This window comes from Mirounga leonina, unplaced genomic scaffold (genome assembly GCF_011800145.1).
Source record: "Mirounga leonina isolate KUSES-001 unplaced genomic scaffold, KU_Mleo_1.0 Mir_91, whole genome shotgun sequence".
In the NCBI taxonomy this organism is placed as follows: domain Eukaryota; kingdom Metazoa; phylum Chordata; class Mammalia; order Carnivora; family Phocidae; genus Mirounga; species Mirounga leonina.
Window position 1 is genome coordinate 50,561,498 of NW_023270839.1, and position 16,749 is coordinate 50,578,246.

Consider the following 16,749-nt stretch of genomic DNA (forward strand, 5'->3'; position numbering starts at 1 on the left):
GTCATCTTTACACTCATATTCCATCCCTTCATCGTATTTACCCTTATTCTTGTGTGTGTGTGTGTGTGTGTGTGTGTGTGTGTATATATGTTCTTTCTCTCAAAGTTTGGGATGCAGTTCTTCTAAAAGACCAACATACACCCAAAATCTGTGGCTCTGTTCTATTCACCAGCCTGATCATATTCTTTTCTTTTTTTCTTTTCTTTTCCCCTTGGTTTCAGGTCTCTTCTAATTTGTTTAGTGTATATTTTTCTGGGGTCTTTGTTACCCTTTTAGCATTTTGTTCTCTCATTCATCTATTCTTTGGACAAAATGATAAAACGGAAAAAATGACCTCAAAAAATAGAACAAGAGGTAGTACCGACTGCCAGGGACCTAATCAATACAGACATTAGTAAGATGTGGGAACTAGAGTTCAGAATGACGATTATAAAGATACTAGCTGTGCTCAAAAAAAGCATAGAAGATACTAGGGAATCCCTTTCTGGAGAAATAAAAGAACTAAAAGCTAACCAAGTCGAAATCAAAAAGGCTATTATTAATGAGGTGCAATATGCAATAAAAAATGGGGGCTCTAACTGCTAGGGTAATGAGATGGAAGAGAGAACTAGTGATATAGAAGACCAAATGATGGAGAATAAAGAAGCTGGGGGGAAAAAAAGAAGGTAAACAACTAATGGATCATGAGGGGAGAATTTGAGAGATAAGTGATACCATGAGACAAAACAATATTAGAATAATTGGGATCCTAGAAGAAGAAGAAAGTAAGAGAGGGGCAGAAGGTATATTGGAGCAAATTATAGTGGAGAACTTCCCTTATTTGGGGAAGGAAACAGGCATCAAAATGAGGAGGCACAGAGAACCCATCTCAATATCAATTAAAACAGGTCAACACCCTGAGAAATAATAGGAAACTTACAAGTCTCAGAGACAAAGAGAAAATCCTGAAAGCAGCTCGGGACAAGAGTTCTGTAACCTACAACAGTAGAAATATTAGACTGGCAGCAGATCTATCCACAGAGACCTGGCAGGCCAGAAAGGACTAGCATGATATATTCAGAGCACTAAATGAGCAAAATATGTAGCCAAGAATACTTTATCCATCTTGGCGGTCATTGAAAATAGAAGGAGAGATAAAAAGCTTCCAGGACAAACAAAAACTAAAAGAATTTGCAAACACCAAACCAGCCTTACAAGAAATATTCAAAGGGGTCCTCTAAGCAAAGAGAGATCCTTAAAGTGACACAGACCAGAAAGGAACAGAGACAATATTCAATAACAGTCACCTTACAGGCAATATAATGGCACTAAGTTTGTATCTTTCAGTAGTTACCCTGAATGTAAATGGGCTAAATGCCCCAATCAAAAGACACAGGCTATCAGATTGGATAAAAAAAACAAGACCCATCAATATGCTGTCTGCAAGAGATGCATTTTAGACCCCAATACACCTCCAGATGGAAAGTTGGAGGGTGGAAAACCATTTACCATGCTAATGGAGATCAAAAGAAAGCTGGGGTGGCAATCCTTATATCAAACAAATTAGATTTTAAATCAAAGACTATAATAAGAGTTGAAGAAGGACACTATATCATACTTAAAGGGTCAATCCAACAAGAAGATCTAACAATTGTAAATATCTATGCCCCTAACATGGGAACAGGCAATTATATAAGTCAATTAATAAAATCAATGAAACACATCAACAATAATACAATAATAGTAGGGGACTTTAACACCCCCCTCACTGAAATGGACAGATCATCTAAGCAAAAGATCAACAAGGAAATAAAGGCTTTAATTGACATACTGGACCAGATGGACTTCACAGATATATTCAGAACATTCCATCCCAAAGCAACAGAATACACATTCTTCTCTAGTGCCCGTGGAACATTCTCCAGAATAGATCACATCCTAAGTCACAAATCAGGTCTCAACCAGTACCTAAAGATTTGGATCATTCCCTGCATATTTTTGGACCACAATGCTTTGAAACTAGAACTCAATCACAAGAGGAAAGTCAGAAAGAACTCAAATACATGGAGGCTAAAGAGCATCCTACTAAAATATGAATGAGTCAACCAGGAAATTAAAGAGGAATTAAAAATTCATGGAAAGAAATGAAAATGAAAATACAACTGTTCAAAATCTTTGAGATATAGCAAGGTGGTCCTAAGAGGAAAATACATATCAATACAAGCCTTTCTCAAGAAATAAGAAAGGTCTCAAATACACAATCTAACCCTACACCTAAAGGAGCTGGGGAAAGAACAAGAAGTAAAGCCTAAACCCAGCAGGAGAAGAGAAATCATAAAGATCAGAACAGAAATCAATGAAACAGAAACCAAAAGAATAGTAGAACAGATCAACGAAACTAGGAGCTGGTTCTCTAAAAGAATTAATAATGTTGATAAACCCCTGGCCAGACTTATCAAAAAGAAAAGAGAAGGGCCTCAAATAAATAAAATCATGAATGAAAGAGGAGAGATCACAACCAACACCAAAGAAATACAAACAATTATAAGAACATATTATGAGCAATTATGTGCCAGCAATTTAAACAATCTGGAAGAAATGGATGCATTCCTAGACACTTTTAAACTACCAAAACTGAACCAGGAAGAAATAGAAAACCTGAACAGACCCATAACCAGGAAGGAAATTGAAGCAGTTATCAAAACTCTCCCAACAAACAAGAGCCCAGGGCCAAGTGTCTTCCCAGGGGAATTCTACCAAACATTTAAAAAATTAATACCTATTTTTCTGAAACTGTTCTAAAAAATAGAAATGGAAGGAAAACTTCCAAACTCATTTTATGAGGCCAGCATTGCCTTGATTCCAAACCAGACAAAGACCCCACCAAAAAGGAGAATTACAGACCAATATCCCTGGTGAACATGGATGCAAAAATTCTCACCAAAATACTAGCCAATAGGATCGAACAGTACATTAAAAGGATTGTTCACCACGACCAAGTGGGATTTATTTCTGGGCTACAAGGTTGGTTCAACATCTGAAAATCAATCCATGTGATACAATACATTAATAAAAGAAAGGACAAAAACCATATGATCCTCTCAATAGATGCTGAAAAAGCATTTGACAAAGTACAGTGTCCTTTCCTGATTAAAACTCTTCACAGTGTAGGGATAGTGGGTACATACCTCAAAATCATAAAAGCCATCTATGAAAAACCCACAGCAAATATCATACTCAATGGGAGAAAACTGAGAGCTTTTCCCCTAAGGTCAGGAACACGGCAGGAATGTCCACTCTCACCACTGCTGTTCAACATAGTCCTGGAAGTCCTAGCCTCAGCAATCATACAACGAAAAGAAATACAAGACATCCGAATCAGCAAAGAAGAAGTCAAACTCTCACTCTTTGCAGATGATCTGATACTTTATGTGGAAAACCCAAAAGACTCCACCCCCAAACTGCTAGAACTCATACAGGAATTCAGCAAAGTGGCAGGATATAATATCAATGCACAGAAATCAGTGGCATTCCTATACACCACCAACAAGACAGAATAAAGAGAAATTAAGGAGTCGATCCCATTTACCATTGCACCCAAAACTGTAAGATACCTAGGAATAAATTTAACTAAGGAGGCAAAGAATCTGTACTCAGAAAACTATAGAATACTCATGAAAGAAATTGAGGAAGACACAAAGAAATGGGAAAATGTTCCATGCTCATGGATTGGAAGAACAAATATTGTGAAAATGTCTATGCTACCTAGAGCAATCTACACATTCAGTGCAATTCCTATCAAAATACCATCCACTTTTTTCAAAGAAATGGAACAAATAATCCTAAAATTTGTCTGGAACCAGAAAAGACCCCGAATAGCCAGAGGAATGTTGAAAAAGAAAAGCAAAGCCGGTGGCATCACAATTCCGGACTTCAAGCTCTCTTACAAAACTGTAATCTTCAAGACAGTATGGTCCTGGCACAAAAACAGACCCATAGATCAATGGAACAGAATCGGGAGCCCAGAAATGGACCCTCCACTCTATGGTTAACTAATCTTTGACAAAGCAAGGAAGAATATCCAGTGGAAAAAAGACAGTCTCTTCAACAAATGGTGTTGGGAAAACTGGACAGCCACATGCAGAAGAATGAAACTGGACCATTTCCATACACCACATACAAAAATAGACTGAAAATGGATGAAAGGCCTAAATGTGAGATAGGAGTCCATCAAAATCCTAGAGGTGAACACAGGCAGCAACCTCTTTGACCTCAGCCGCAGCAACTTCTTCTTAGAAACATCACCAAAGGCAAGGGAAACAAGGGTAAAAATGAACTATTGGAACTTCATCAAGATAAAAAGCTTTTGCTCAGTAAAGGAAACAGTCCACAAAACCAAAGACAACCAACAGAATGGGAGAAGATATTTGCAAATGACATATCAGATAAAGGGCTAGTATACAAAATCTATAAAGAACTTATCAAACTCAACACCCAAAGAACACAGAATCCAATCAAGCAATGGGCAGAAGACATGAACAGACATTTCTGCAAAGAAGACATCCAAATGGCCAGTGGACACATGAAAAAGTGCTCAATATTACTCGGCATCAGGGAAATAGAAATAAAAACCTCAATGAGATACCACCTCATAGCAGTCATAATAGCTAAAATTAACAAGTCAGGAAATGACAGATGTTGGCGAGGATGTGGAGAAAGGGGAACCCTCCTACACTGTTGGTGGGAATGCAAGCTGGGACAGCCACTCTGGGAAACAGAATGGAAGTTCCTCAAAAAGTTGAAAATAGAGCTACCCTACCACCCAGCAATTGCACTACCACAAAGATACAAGTGTAGTGATCTGAAGGGGCACATGCACCCCAATGTGTATAGCCGCAATGTCCACAATAGCCAAACTATAGAAAAAGCCTAGATGTCCATCAACAGATGAATGGATAAAGAAGATGTCATATATATATATACAATGGAATATTATGCAGCCACTAAAAAATGAAATTGTGCCATTTGCAATGGTGTGGATGGAATTAGAGGGTATTATGCTAAGTGAAATAAGTCAATCAGAGAAATACAAGTATCATGTGATCTCACTGATATGAGGAATTTAGAAATAAGACAGAGGATCATAGGGGATGGGAGGGAAAAATGAAACAAGATGAAACCAGAGGGGAGACAAATCATAAGAGACTCTTAATCTCAGGAAACAAACTGAGGATTGCTGGAGTGGAGGGGGGTGAGAGGGATGGGGTGGTTGGGTGATGGACATTGGGGAGGGTATGCGCTGTGGTAAGTGCTGTATTATGTAAGACTGATGAAACACAGACTTGTACCCCAGAAACAAATAATACATGTTAATAAAAAAAATAAAAACGTTGAACACTACATCAAAAACCAATGATATGTCAGCTAATTTAACATTAAAAAAAAAAACTGGTAGAATTCATTACCAGTTTTTCATTACTGATTCAATTTTCTTACTGGTAATTGGTCTGTTCAAAATTTCTATTTCTTCCTGCTTCAATTTGGGGAGATTATATGTTTCTTGAAATTTATCCATTTTTTGTAGGTTGTCCAATTTGTTAGCATATAATTTTTCATAATATTCTCTTACAATCTTATATATTTCTGTGGTATCAGATGTTATTTCTCCTATTATTTTTTAGTTTCTTTTTTATTTATTTCTGTTGTAATCTTTATTATTTTCTTCCTTCTACTGGTTTTGGGCTTTGTTTGTTCTTTTTCTAGCTCCTTTATGTGCAAGGTTAGGTTGTTTGAGATTTTTCTTGCTTCTTGAAGTAGGTCTGTATTGGTATAAATGTCCCTCTTAGAAGAGCTTTTGCTGCATCCCAAAGATTTTAGACCATTGTGTTTGCATTTTATTTGTCTCCACTTATTTTTTAATTTTCTCTTTGATTTTTTTGGTTGATGCAGTCATTGTTTAGTACCATGTTATTTAACCTGTATGTGTATGTTTTCTTTCCATATTTTTCCTTGTGGTTGATTTCTAGTTTCACAGCATTGCTGTCAGAAAAGATGCATGGCATTCAATCTTTTAGAATTTCTTGAGACTTCTTTTGTGGCCTATTATGTGGTCTCTTCTGGAGAATGTTCCAAGTACACTTGAAAAGAATGTGCATTCTGCTGCTTTAGGATGGAATGTTTTGAATATTTCTGTTATATCTATCTGGTCCAGTGTGTCATTCAAAGCTACGTTTTCCTTATTGATTTTTTGTTTGATCTGTCCATTAACGTAACTTGGGTGTTAAAATATTATTATTATTGTACTATTGTATTACCATTTATTAGTTCCTCTATTTTTGTTATTAAGTGCTCCAGTGTTGGGTGCATAAATATTTATGATTTTTATATCTTCTTCTTGGGCTTTTCCATTTTATGATTATATAGTGTCCTTTTTTGTCTCTTGTTACAGTCTTTGTTTAAAGTCTATTTTGTATTTTGTATTGCTCTCCTGGCTTTCTTTACACATCTGTTTTCATGATAATACTTCTCTGTCGCATAACCTTATTATTTATTTATTTTTGAAAGATTTTATTTATTTATTTGTCAGAGAGAGCAAGAGAGAACAAGATCACAAGCAGGGCAAGTGGAAGGCAGAGGGAGAAGTGGACTCCCCGCTGAGCAAGGAGCCCGAATCCAGACTCAATTCCAGGACCCTGGGATCATGACCTGAGCTCAAGGCAGATGGTTAACTGACTGAGCCACCCAGGTGTCCCATATCCTATCACTTTAAATCTGCATGTGTCTTTCAGTCCGAAATGAGTCTTTTGTAGGCAGCATATAGATGGTGTTACTGAGTATCCTAAGTCTATTCTCACTTTGCATATTTTTTTCCCTCTCACATGCTCAGCTTGATTACTTTCCATTCCTCTGTCCTCCAGGTCTCGGATTCATTTTTCTGCTTCCCATAGCCTATTATTTATTCCATTTAGTGTATTTTAATTTCATTTATTGTGTTTTTCATCACTGATTGGTTCTTTTTTTATCTCCTTGTTAAGGGTGTCACTGATTTCCTCCACTCTTCTCAAGTCCAGTATCTTTATGATGATTACTTTGAATTCCTTTTTTTAAAAGATTTTTATTTGTTTGTTTGAGAGAGGGAGAGAGAGAGCAAGAGCACAAGCAGGGGGAGCAGCAGAGGGAGAGGGAGAAGCAGGCTCCCTGCTGAGCAGGGAACCTGATGTGGGGCTTGATCCCAGGACCCCAGAATCATGACCTGAGCCGGAGGCAGACACTTAACGGATTGAGCCACTCAGGGGCCCCTACTTTGAATTCTTTTTCAGATATATTTCTTATCTTCGTTTCATTTCCCTTTTGCTGTGATTTTTGTCCTGTTCTTTCATTTGGGACATACTGCTTTTTGTCCTCATTTTTTATAACGTTCTGTGTTTCTCTGTGTTAGGAAAGTCAGCTACAGTTCCTGATCTTGAAAGTAGTGGCCTTATGAAGGAGAGGTTCTGTGGTACCCTGTAGTGCATTGTCCTGTTCCCCAGAACAAGCATTTCAGGGGTGTCTAGTGTGTGGGTTGTATGAACTCTAATGTGGCTGAACTGCATTTGCTTTCAGTCCAGTCAGCTGCAATGGCCCACTTTGCCTGTTGTGGGCAGGTTTTGATCCCTGTGCTGTTAAGTGTGGGGCCACTGTTGGTTCGTACTTGGGTGGTGTCAGTTGTCAGACCATATGCCTGGCCTCAGCCTGTCTGCTGGGGCTGTAGTTGCACCAAACTGGATGGTTCTCTCTTTAGGCTGCCCCTGCCCCCCCGAGAGGTTTTTTTTTTTTTTTTTTTTATGGTGGGGGTGGGGTAAGACCAGATCCTCTCCCCAGTCTGTCTGCTGGGGCTGCAGTGTGCCTGGTATCTGTGATCTTTCCTTCTCCAGGGCAGGTGTCACTGTGGAGTGGCACTGGTCCCTGCTGGGGCAGCTTGCTGGATTTTGCTGTGGGAGGGATGCCTGCCCAGTGGGGTGGGTTGGATGGGGTGGATCTACAGAACATAAGACCAGGGCACATCATGTTATTAAGGTAGCTGGACAGTGTTCTTACTGGTCTCTGCAAGTGTCCAGCAATCTAGGCTGAGGTTGGTGGGGAGAAATCCTGCCTCCCAGCTGCTTTTTTCTTGCAGAAGTCTCCTAAAGATCTGTGCCCCTCCAGCACATATTCTGAGATTAGTAAATAAATCTTCATGTATACCCCAGGTGCTTTTCTAAGTGCTGCTTCTGTGTTGTATCTTGTTGGGGTTATTTGCTTTGCTATCTCTTTAAGGGCATGGACGGCTGCTGTTGTTCTCAGGCTCTCCCAGAGCTAAACCTGCTGACTTTGAAGTACCTGGATTGCTGATTGTAAAAACTTGTGATGTTAAGCCCAACTGGTTTTCAAAGCCAAATATTTTGGAGACTCATCTTCCCAGTTCAGGTACCCTGTGCCTGGGTTGCCTGGTGTGGGGCCTGCTCCTCTCCCTTCTCCATGTTCGTTGTGTCCCTCCTGTTTGTAGTTGGTCTCACTGGGAGTTTGGTTTCTGACCATATTTACTCTTTTTAATATGACCTCCTCTCTATGATTAACTGTGGAACTCTTGTGGCAGTCTCTGGGTAGTTTTCCTGAGTTAGGTGCACTGATATGGTGTGTATGGGACAAAGTGAGCTTAAGATCCTCCTGTTTCACCATTTTCCCATAAGTCTCTTTAATCCATTTTCAGTTAATTTTTTGTATATAGTGTTAGGTAAGCATCTAACTTCATTCTTTTGCATGTGAATATCCAGTTTTCCCAACACTGTTTGTTGGAAACTGTCCTTTTCCCAGTAAATGGTCTTGACACACTCTCTCAAAATCATTTGACCATATATGTGATTATTTATTTGATTCTTTATTTTATTCCACTGTTCCATGTGTCTGTCCTTACATCACTAGCATACTGTTTTGATTACTGTAGCTCTGCAGTTAATTTTGAGATCCAGTAGTGTGAGCCTTCCAACTTAGATATTTTTCAAGAGTGTTTGGCCATTTGGGGTCCCTAGACATCCCACTGAATTTTAGGGCATATTTTTCTATTTCTGAAAACATATTTTTAAGATTTTGAAATGGATTACACTGAATCTGTAGATCACTTTGGGTAGTGCTGACTTCTTTCTTCCAGTCCATGAACATGGAATGGCTTTCCATTTATTGTTGTTACTTTCTTTCTGTGGTGTTCTGTAGTTTTCAGTATATGTCTTCCTCCTTAATTAACTGCCAAGTATTTTGTTATTTTTAATGCTATTGTAAATGGAATTATTTTAAATTTCTTTGTTCATTGTTACTGTTTACAAAGGGCAACTGATTTTGTGTGTTGGTTTTGTATCCTTAAGCTTTGTTGAATTTGATTAGTTCTAAGTGTTTTCTGCATATAAGATCATGCACTTTGTGAACAGAGATAATTTCATTCCTTCCTTGCCAAGTTCAAAGTCTTTTTTAACTAGTTCCTCTGCCTAGAAATTCCAATGCCATGTTGAATAGAAGTAGCAAAAAGCTGGCATCCTTGAGAAAAAGCTTTCTTTCAGTCTTTCTCCATTGAGTATGATGTTACCTGTGAGATTTTTATATGTGGACTTTATTGTGTTGAGGTAGTTTCCTTCTATTCCTAAAGTGTTGAGTGTTTTTATCAAAAAAAGCCTGTCAAATTTTGTTAAATTCTTTTTCTGCATCAGTTGATGTTATCATATGGGTTTTCCTCTCTTCATCCTGTCAATATAGTGTATTATATTAATTCATTTTCAGTTGTTGAACTATCCTTGAATTGCAGGAATAAATACACTTGTTCAGTTTATAGACCTTTTAATGTGATGTCTCAGTTGCTAATATTGTTTAGGATTTTTTCATCAATATTCATCAGGGATATTAATCTGTAGGGGTTTTTTTTCCCTTCTGTTGTAGTCTGGCCTTGGTGTCAGGGTAGTTAGTACTCGCCTTATAGAATGAGTTAGGAAGTTTCTCTTGAATTTTTTGGAAATCTTTGAGGACTGGTGTTATTTCTTGTTTAAATGGTGGGGTAGAATTCACCAGTGAAGCCATCAGTTGCAGAGTTTTCCTTTGTTGGGAGGTTTTTGATTACTGATTTAATCTCCTAGTTATAGGTCTATGTAGATTTTATTTGTTCATGATTCAGTCTTGGTAAGGTTTTACATTTCTAGGAATATATCAATTTCATCTAGGTTATCCAGTTTATAGGGGTACAGCTGCTCATAGTGCTCTCATCCCTCTATTTCTGTAGAATCTTTACTAATACTCCTACGTTTATGTCTGCGTTTAGTAAGTTGAATCCTCCCCCCCACCCCCCGCCCTTGGTCTAGTTAAAGGTTTTTCTACCCTTAAAATCATTTTGAAAAACTATTTTGCTTATCTCAGCTTTAATCTCGCACTAGCTTTAGGTTTATTCTTTTTCTAGTGACTTTTAGAATATTTATTTTATATACTTATATTTATATATTAAGGTGGCATTTAGTTATAAATTTCCTTCTTAGCATTGCTTTTGTTGCATCACATAAGTTTTGTTATGTTGTGTTTTGCTTAATATATTTTGAAGGTCTGTTATTAGATGTGTAAACGTTTATAACTGTTTAATTTTGATGTATTTTAAACCTATTAATATGTAATGTCCTTCACTGGTCTCTTGTAACCTTTTTAGATTTAAGGTGTTTTTTGCCTGATAATAGTATGGCCACCACTGCTCCCTTTGGTTACTATTTGCATGGAATATCTTTATCCATCCTTTGATATTTAACCCATTTATGTCTTTGGATCTGAAGTCAGTCTCTTGTAGACAGCATAAAGTTAGATCGTGTTTTTAAATCCATTTCATCAATCTCTGTCTTTTGACTGGAGTTCAGTTCATTTACATTTAAAGTAATTTTTGATGAGGAATTAATGTGATTATGATATTTATGTGTCTTATACCTTTTTGTCCTTCATTTTCTATGTGTCTTTTGTGTTTAGTTGAATTTTTTATAGTAAAACATTTTCTCATTTCCTTTTGTGTATATTATATAGCTACTTCTTTGTGGTTACCTTAGGGATTCTATTTAACATCCTAAATTAATAACACTCTAATTTGAATTTATGGCAGCTTAACCTCAGTGTATAAAAACTCTGCTATTTTTTTTTTAAAGATTTTATTTATTCATTTGACAGACAGACACAGCAAGAGAGGGAACACAAGCAGGGGGAGTGGGAGAGGGAGAAGCAGACTTCCCATGGAGCAGGGAGCCTGATGTGGGGCTCGATCCCAGGACCCTGGGATCATGACCTGAGCCGAAGGCAGATGCCTTAATGACTGAGCCACCCAGGCACCCCAAAACTCTGCTCTTATATATAACCCTGTCTTCATCCCCTTTATGTCACAAAATTACATCTTTAAGCATTGTGCATCTGAAAAGATAGACCAGCAACTATTTTAATAGTCTCTTAAATTATGTAGACAAAAAGTAGAGGTACAAATCAAAACTAGAATACTAGCTTTTATACCTACCCATGTATACCTTAATTAGAAATATTTATTTCTTCTTATGGCTTTGAGTTCCTGTCCTTTGTCCTTTCATTTCAACCCAAAGAAACTCCTGTTAGCACTTCTTGCAGGGTAGGTTGTAGTGGAATCTGTCTCCTTCAGTTTTTATCTAGTGATGTTTTAATTTCTCCTTCATTTTTGAAGGAATCTTGCCAAATATATTTTTGGTGGACAGGTTTCTTTTGCTTTTAGCAATTTGAGTATATCAAACCCCACTGCCTTTTAACCCCCAAGATTTCTTATTTATTTATTTAAGAGAGAGAGAACAAGCAAGGTGAGGGGCAGAGGGAGAAGCAGACTCCTTGTTGAGCAGGGAGCCCAATGCAGGGCTCCCTCTGGGACTCTGGGATCATGACTTGAGCTGAAGGCAGACGCTTAACTCATGGAGGCACCCAGGCACCCAGAAGCCCCCAATGGTTCTGATGAGAAATCTGATAACCTTATTGAGGATTCCTTTTCATTCTTGTTGCTTTCAACGTTCTATCTTTGGCTTTAGATAGATTGATTTTAATGTGTCTTGGTGGGTCTCTTTTGACTTTCCCGTATTTGGAGTTCAATGAGCTTTGACTGTTCAAATCTGCTGTTGAAATTCACCCTCTAGTGAAAGTTTTTATTGTGCCTTTCTGCTCCAGAATTTCTTTGGTTCCTTTTATAACTTCTCTTTATGTTCCCGTTTTAGTCATTTTCGTGATTTCCTTTAGTTCTTTGATAATACTTAAGTGTCTGTTTAGTAAGCTCAAAGTGGTGCTTCCTTGGGGCCAGTTTCTATTCCTCTAAATAGATCTAGTTTCTCTTTTTCTTTGTATGCCTTGCAATTTTCTTTTTGAAAATTGGGCATTTCACTATTATAGTATAGTAATTCTGAGAGAAATTTCCTTGAATGCCAGAGTTCTGTCTTTGCAGAGTAGCTGGGTGCTAGAGCATTCTTGCAATGCTTAGCTAGGCTTGTTCTGATCCTAGGGATCAGACTGAGGTGAAAACCAAATGTCTTAGATCTTTCCTGAGCATGTGTTTTGCCTGGGTGTGCATATGGCATTCTAAATCTCCTCCCCCCCCCCCCCGTTTTATAAAGATTTTATTTATGAGAGAGAGAGAGAGAGAGGAAGCACAAGCGGGGTGGGGGGGTGTGGCAGGCAGAGGGAGAGGCAGGCTTCCCACTGAGCAAGGACCCTGGGATCATGACCTGAGCTGAAGGCAGATGCTTAACTGACTGAGCCACCCAGGTGTCCCTCATCCTTCCCTCTTGCGGTGCTGCTTCTCAATGTCCAGTTTTCAAAAACTCTCACCCCAGCTTCTTCTTTGCTAGGGCTTATGTGACCTATTCTGTCTCCACCCTTAATCTCTCACCCCAGGTGTCTGAATCGGTAGTCACCTTGCAGGTTTTACAAGTAATGCCCGCCATTTTTCCTGCCTGAATTCCAAGTTAATAGCAAAACAAAGATGAACACTTTGAGTGAGTCCTTCTGGTATCCTCCAGACAGATGAGGCATACAAGATGATTTGCAAATTAAGTCTACCTCCTCTGGATTGAGGGTAGGAACTGGGAACCAGGCTTCTGCCACTTTTTAATAAGACTGCCACTGCACTGGGGCAAAGGTGAGAAAAACATCTTCAAACATTCATACCATTTTGAAGATGGGTTTTTCTTTAGTGGGCAGAGCCTTGGTTGCTGTAAACCTTTTACTGTTTTCCAGAGCTCTGACAATGTAGGTTCATATATTTGCTGCTTTTTTGGTTTTGTTGGGGAACAAGAGCTCAGAGTGTCCAGTCTACCATTTTGCTGGTGTCACTCAGGTCACTGATGTTTCACTCCTATCTGTAATTCTAGTATCATGACAAGACCTTGAATAGAGTATGTTTTATTTATTTTTATTTTTTATTTTTTTAAAGATTTTTATTTATTTGACAGAGAGAGACACAGCGAGAGAGGGGAACACAAGCAGAGGGAGCGGGAGAGGGAGAAGCAGGCTTCTCGCTGAGCAGGGAGCCCAATGCGGGGCTCGATCCCAGGACCCTGGGATCATGACCTGAGCCGAAGGCAGACGCTTAACGACTGAGCCACCCAGGCGCCCCTAGAGTATGTTTTAGATAAATATATGGTGAATTCTGGTTAATCAGACTTGTAATTGTCTTTCTCTGCTTGACTTATTTCACTTAGCATAATACCTTCCAGTTCCATCCATGTTGATGCAAATGCTGGGTATTCATCCTTTCTGATGGCTGAGTAATATTCCATTGTCTATATGAATCACTTCTTTATCCATTCATCTATTGAAGGACATCCTGGCTCCTTCTACAGTTTGGCTATCATGGGCAAAGCTGCTATGAACATTGGGGTGCATGTGCCCTTCTTCCAAGTGTTTGAATTTCTTCCAAATTGTTTCTTGTGATTGAGTTCCAATTTCAAAGCATTATGGTCTGAGAATATGCAAGGAATAATCTCAATCTTTTGGTATTGGTTGAGACCTTATTTGTTACCCAATATGTGATCTATTCTGGAGAAAGTTCCATGTGCACTCGAGAAGAAAGAGTGTTCTGTTGTTTTAGGATGGAATGTTCTGTATATATCTATGAGGTCCATCTGGTCCAGTGTGTCATTGAAAGCCTGTGTTTCCTTGTTGACCTTCTGCTTAGATAATCTGTCCATTGCTGTGAGTGGAGTGTTGAGGTCTCCTACTATTAAGGTATTATTATCCATATGTTTCTTTATTTTGGTTATTATTTGGTTTATATAATTGGCTGCTCCCATGTTGGGGGCATAGATATTTACAATTGCTAGATCTTGTTGGATAGATCCTTTAAGTATGATATAGTGTCCTTCTACATCTCTTACTACAGTTTTTGGTTTAAAATCTAATTTGTCTGGGGGTGCTGAGTGGCTCAGCCGGTTAAGTGGCTGCCTTCGGCTCAGGTCATGATCCCAGGGTCCTGGGATCGAGCCCCGCATTGGGCTCCCTGCTCAGCGGGAAGCCTGCTTCTCCTTCTCCCGCTCCCCCTGCTTGTGTTCCCTCTCATGCTGTCTCTTTCTCTCTGTCAAATAAATAAATAAAAATCTTTAAAAAAATAAAATCTAATTTGTCTGATATGAGAATTGGCACTCCAGCTTACAGAATCCTCAGTATATATTGCAGGGTTGGTTTGGTGGTCACACATTCTTTCAGTTTCTGCCTGTCCTAGAAACTCTTTATCTCTCTGTCCATTCTGAATGACAACCTTGCTGGATAAAGTATTCTTGGCTGCATATTCTTCTCACTTAGTACCTTAAATGTCTTGCCAGCCCTTTCTAGCCTGCCAGGTTTCTGTGGATAGGTCTGATGTTATTCTGAAGTTCCTCCTTCTATATGTAAGAAATCTCTTCCCCCTAGCTGTGCTCAGGATAGCTTCTTTGGCTTTGCAAGCTTCACTATTTTATGTCAGGGTGTTGATCTATTTTTATTGATTTTGGGAGGGGTCTTCTGTGCCTTTTAGACATGAATGCTTGTTTTCTTCCCCAGATTAGGGAAGTTCTCACCTATCATTTGCTCAAATATACCTTCTAGTCCTCTCTCCTCTCTTCACCCCCTTGGGATCCCAAAATTCTGACATTGCAATGTTTCATGGCATCATTAATCTGTCCAAGCCTTTTTTCATGACCTACTAGCTTCCTATACCTGTTTTCCTCAATTTCCTTCCTTTCTATCAGCCTGTCTTCTATGTCACTTATTCTCTCTTCTGCCTCACTTACCCTAGCTATTAGAGCATCCAATTTAGACTGCATCTCATTTATAGCATTTTTAAGTTTGGCCTGATTAGATCTCATTTCTGCCCTTAGAGATTCTGTAGTCACTAATGCTTTTTACAAGGCTAGGTATTGACTTTATGATTGCTATCCTGAATTCTATCTCTGATATCTTGCTTATATCCATATCCATTAGTTCTATGGCAGAGGACATTGTGTCTGGTCCCTTTCTTTGTTGAGAGTTCCTCCATCATTCTGTCGAGGGATGGTTGAGCAAATGAACAGAGTCCAAAATATCAACCATGACCCAAGCAAAATGCACCCTAGAACAATTCCAAAGTGGTCAGAAGCTACCAGATGTGCAAACAAAGCCAAGATGATCCAAAACAGTAAAAAAAAAAAAGGGGGGGGGGATTATAATTTCTCAGGATGGACAAGGCAGAGTGATCTGCCTGTTCCTGATTGATTTTTGGTCTGTTTTGGAAGACACTGTATCCCCAAATTGCAAAGAAACCAGAACTTACATATATATCAAGATAAAATTGAATAGAGTGCAAAACGGACTAGTATGGAGCATAAATTTATAAAATGGCATAAATCTATAAAATCTATAGTTAAAAAGTAACTTAAGGACATAAGTTGGGAAATAATCTATTTGAAACGGGAATAGGGTAAAAAAAAAAAAAAAAGTAAAATTTTAGCCTGAAGTATAAACGAGTCATGAGGGAACACTTGGAGCTCAATATATTATTTTCCCCTGGCGCTGGAGTTTTACAGTCCTGTGGGAAATAAGCTTGTCATTCATTAGTTTTCCCAATTTGTCTTCTGGGGTAGGGGCCTTCTATTCAGCTTTTCAGGCATCTTTGCCTGAGTGGAGTTGCCATACCCCTTGTCCCGGGGATGGGCTTAATGTGAGCTGGTCGTCTGTGTGGCTTTTGTTCCTTTCAGCTTTCCACTTCTCTTCAGAGGGTCAGAGCACATATGGCTGTGCAGGAATCCCTGGCCCAGAGCCACAAGGTCGTGGTTCCTTTTCCTCAATAAATCCTCCAGGTCAAACCATCTCCACTTCTCTGTGTACCAAACTCCACAGCTTTGCCCTATCTGTACCCACTGCAACTCTCCCAGGGGAGTTCCAGGGACCTTTGGGCATCTCTGCGCTTTGTGCCTTTCTAGTTGCAAGCAGCCGTGGGCTCACACGTGCACCCTCTTCTGCAGCTCCTAGGTCGCGGCAGGGTGCCGCTCTAGTGTCCTTTCGAGTGCCACACTGCCCTGAGAGCTGTTGCCCTGTTGTGGGCGCAAGCCATTTCCTATCTCCTCTGGAATGTTAAAGAGCCTGCACCTTCTAGTCCTTTTCAGGGTCCTCAGAGAGCGGCCCTCCTACCAGCCCAGGTCTTGGTTTATGGTGACCGGAGCTGAGAGTCCCTTCCTGGCTTGCTGACCATAACCAGTCTCCCCGCTCCACTGCTTGGGCACTCTATCAGTT

General features: G+C 39.2%; 1 protein-coding gene across 2 annotated transcripts in view; it reads left to right on the forward strand.

Annotated features, from left to right (window-relative positions):
• The window catches only part of NRG4 (neuregulin 4), a 175,250-nt gene that overhangs the window by 155,275 nt on the left and 3,226 nt on the right, over positions 1-16,749 (forward strand). The window lies entirely within an intron of this gene.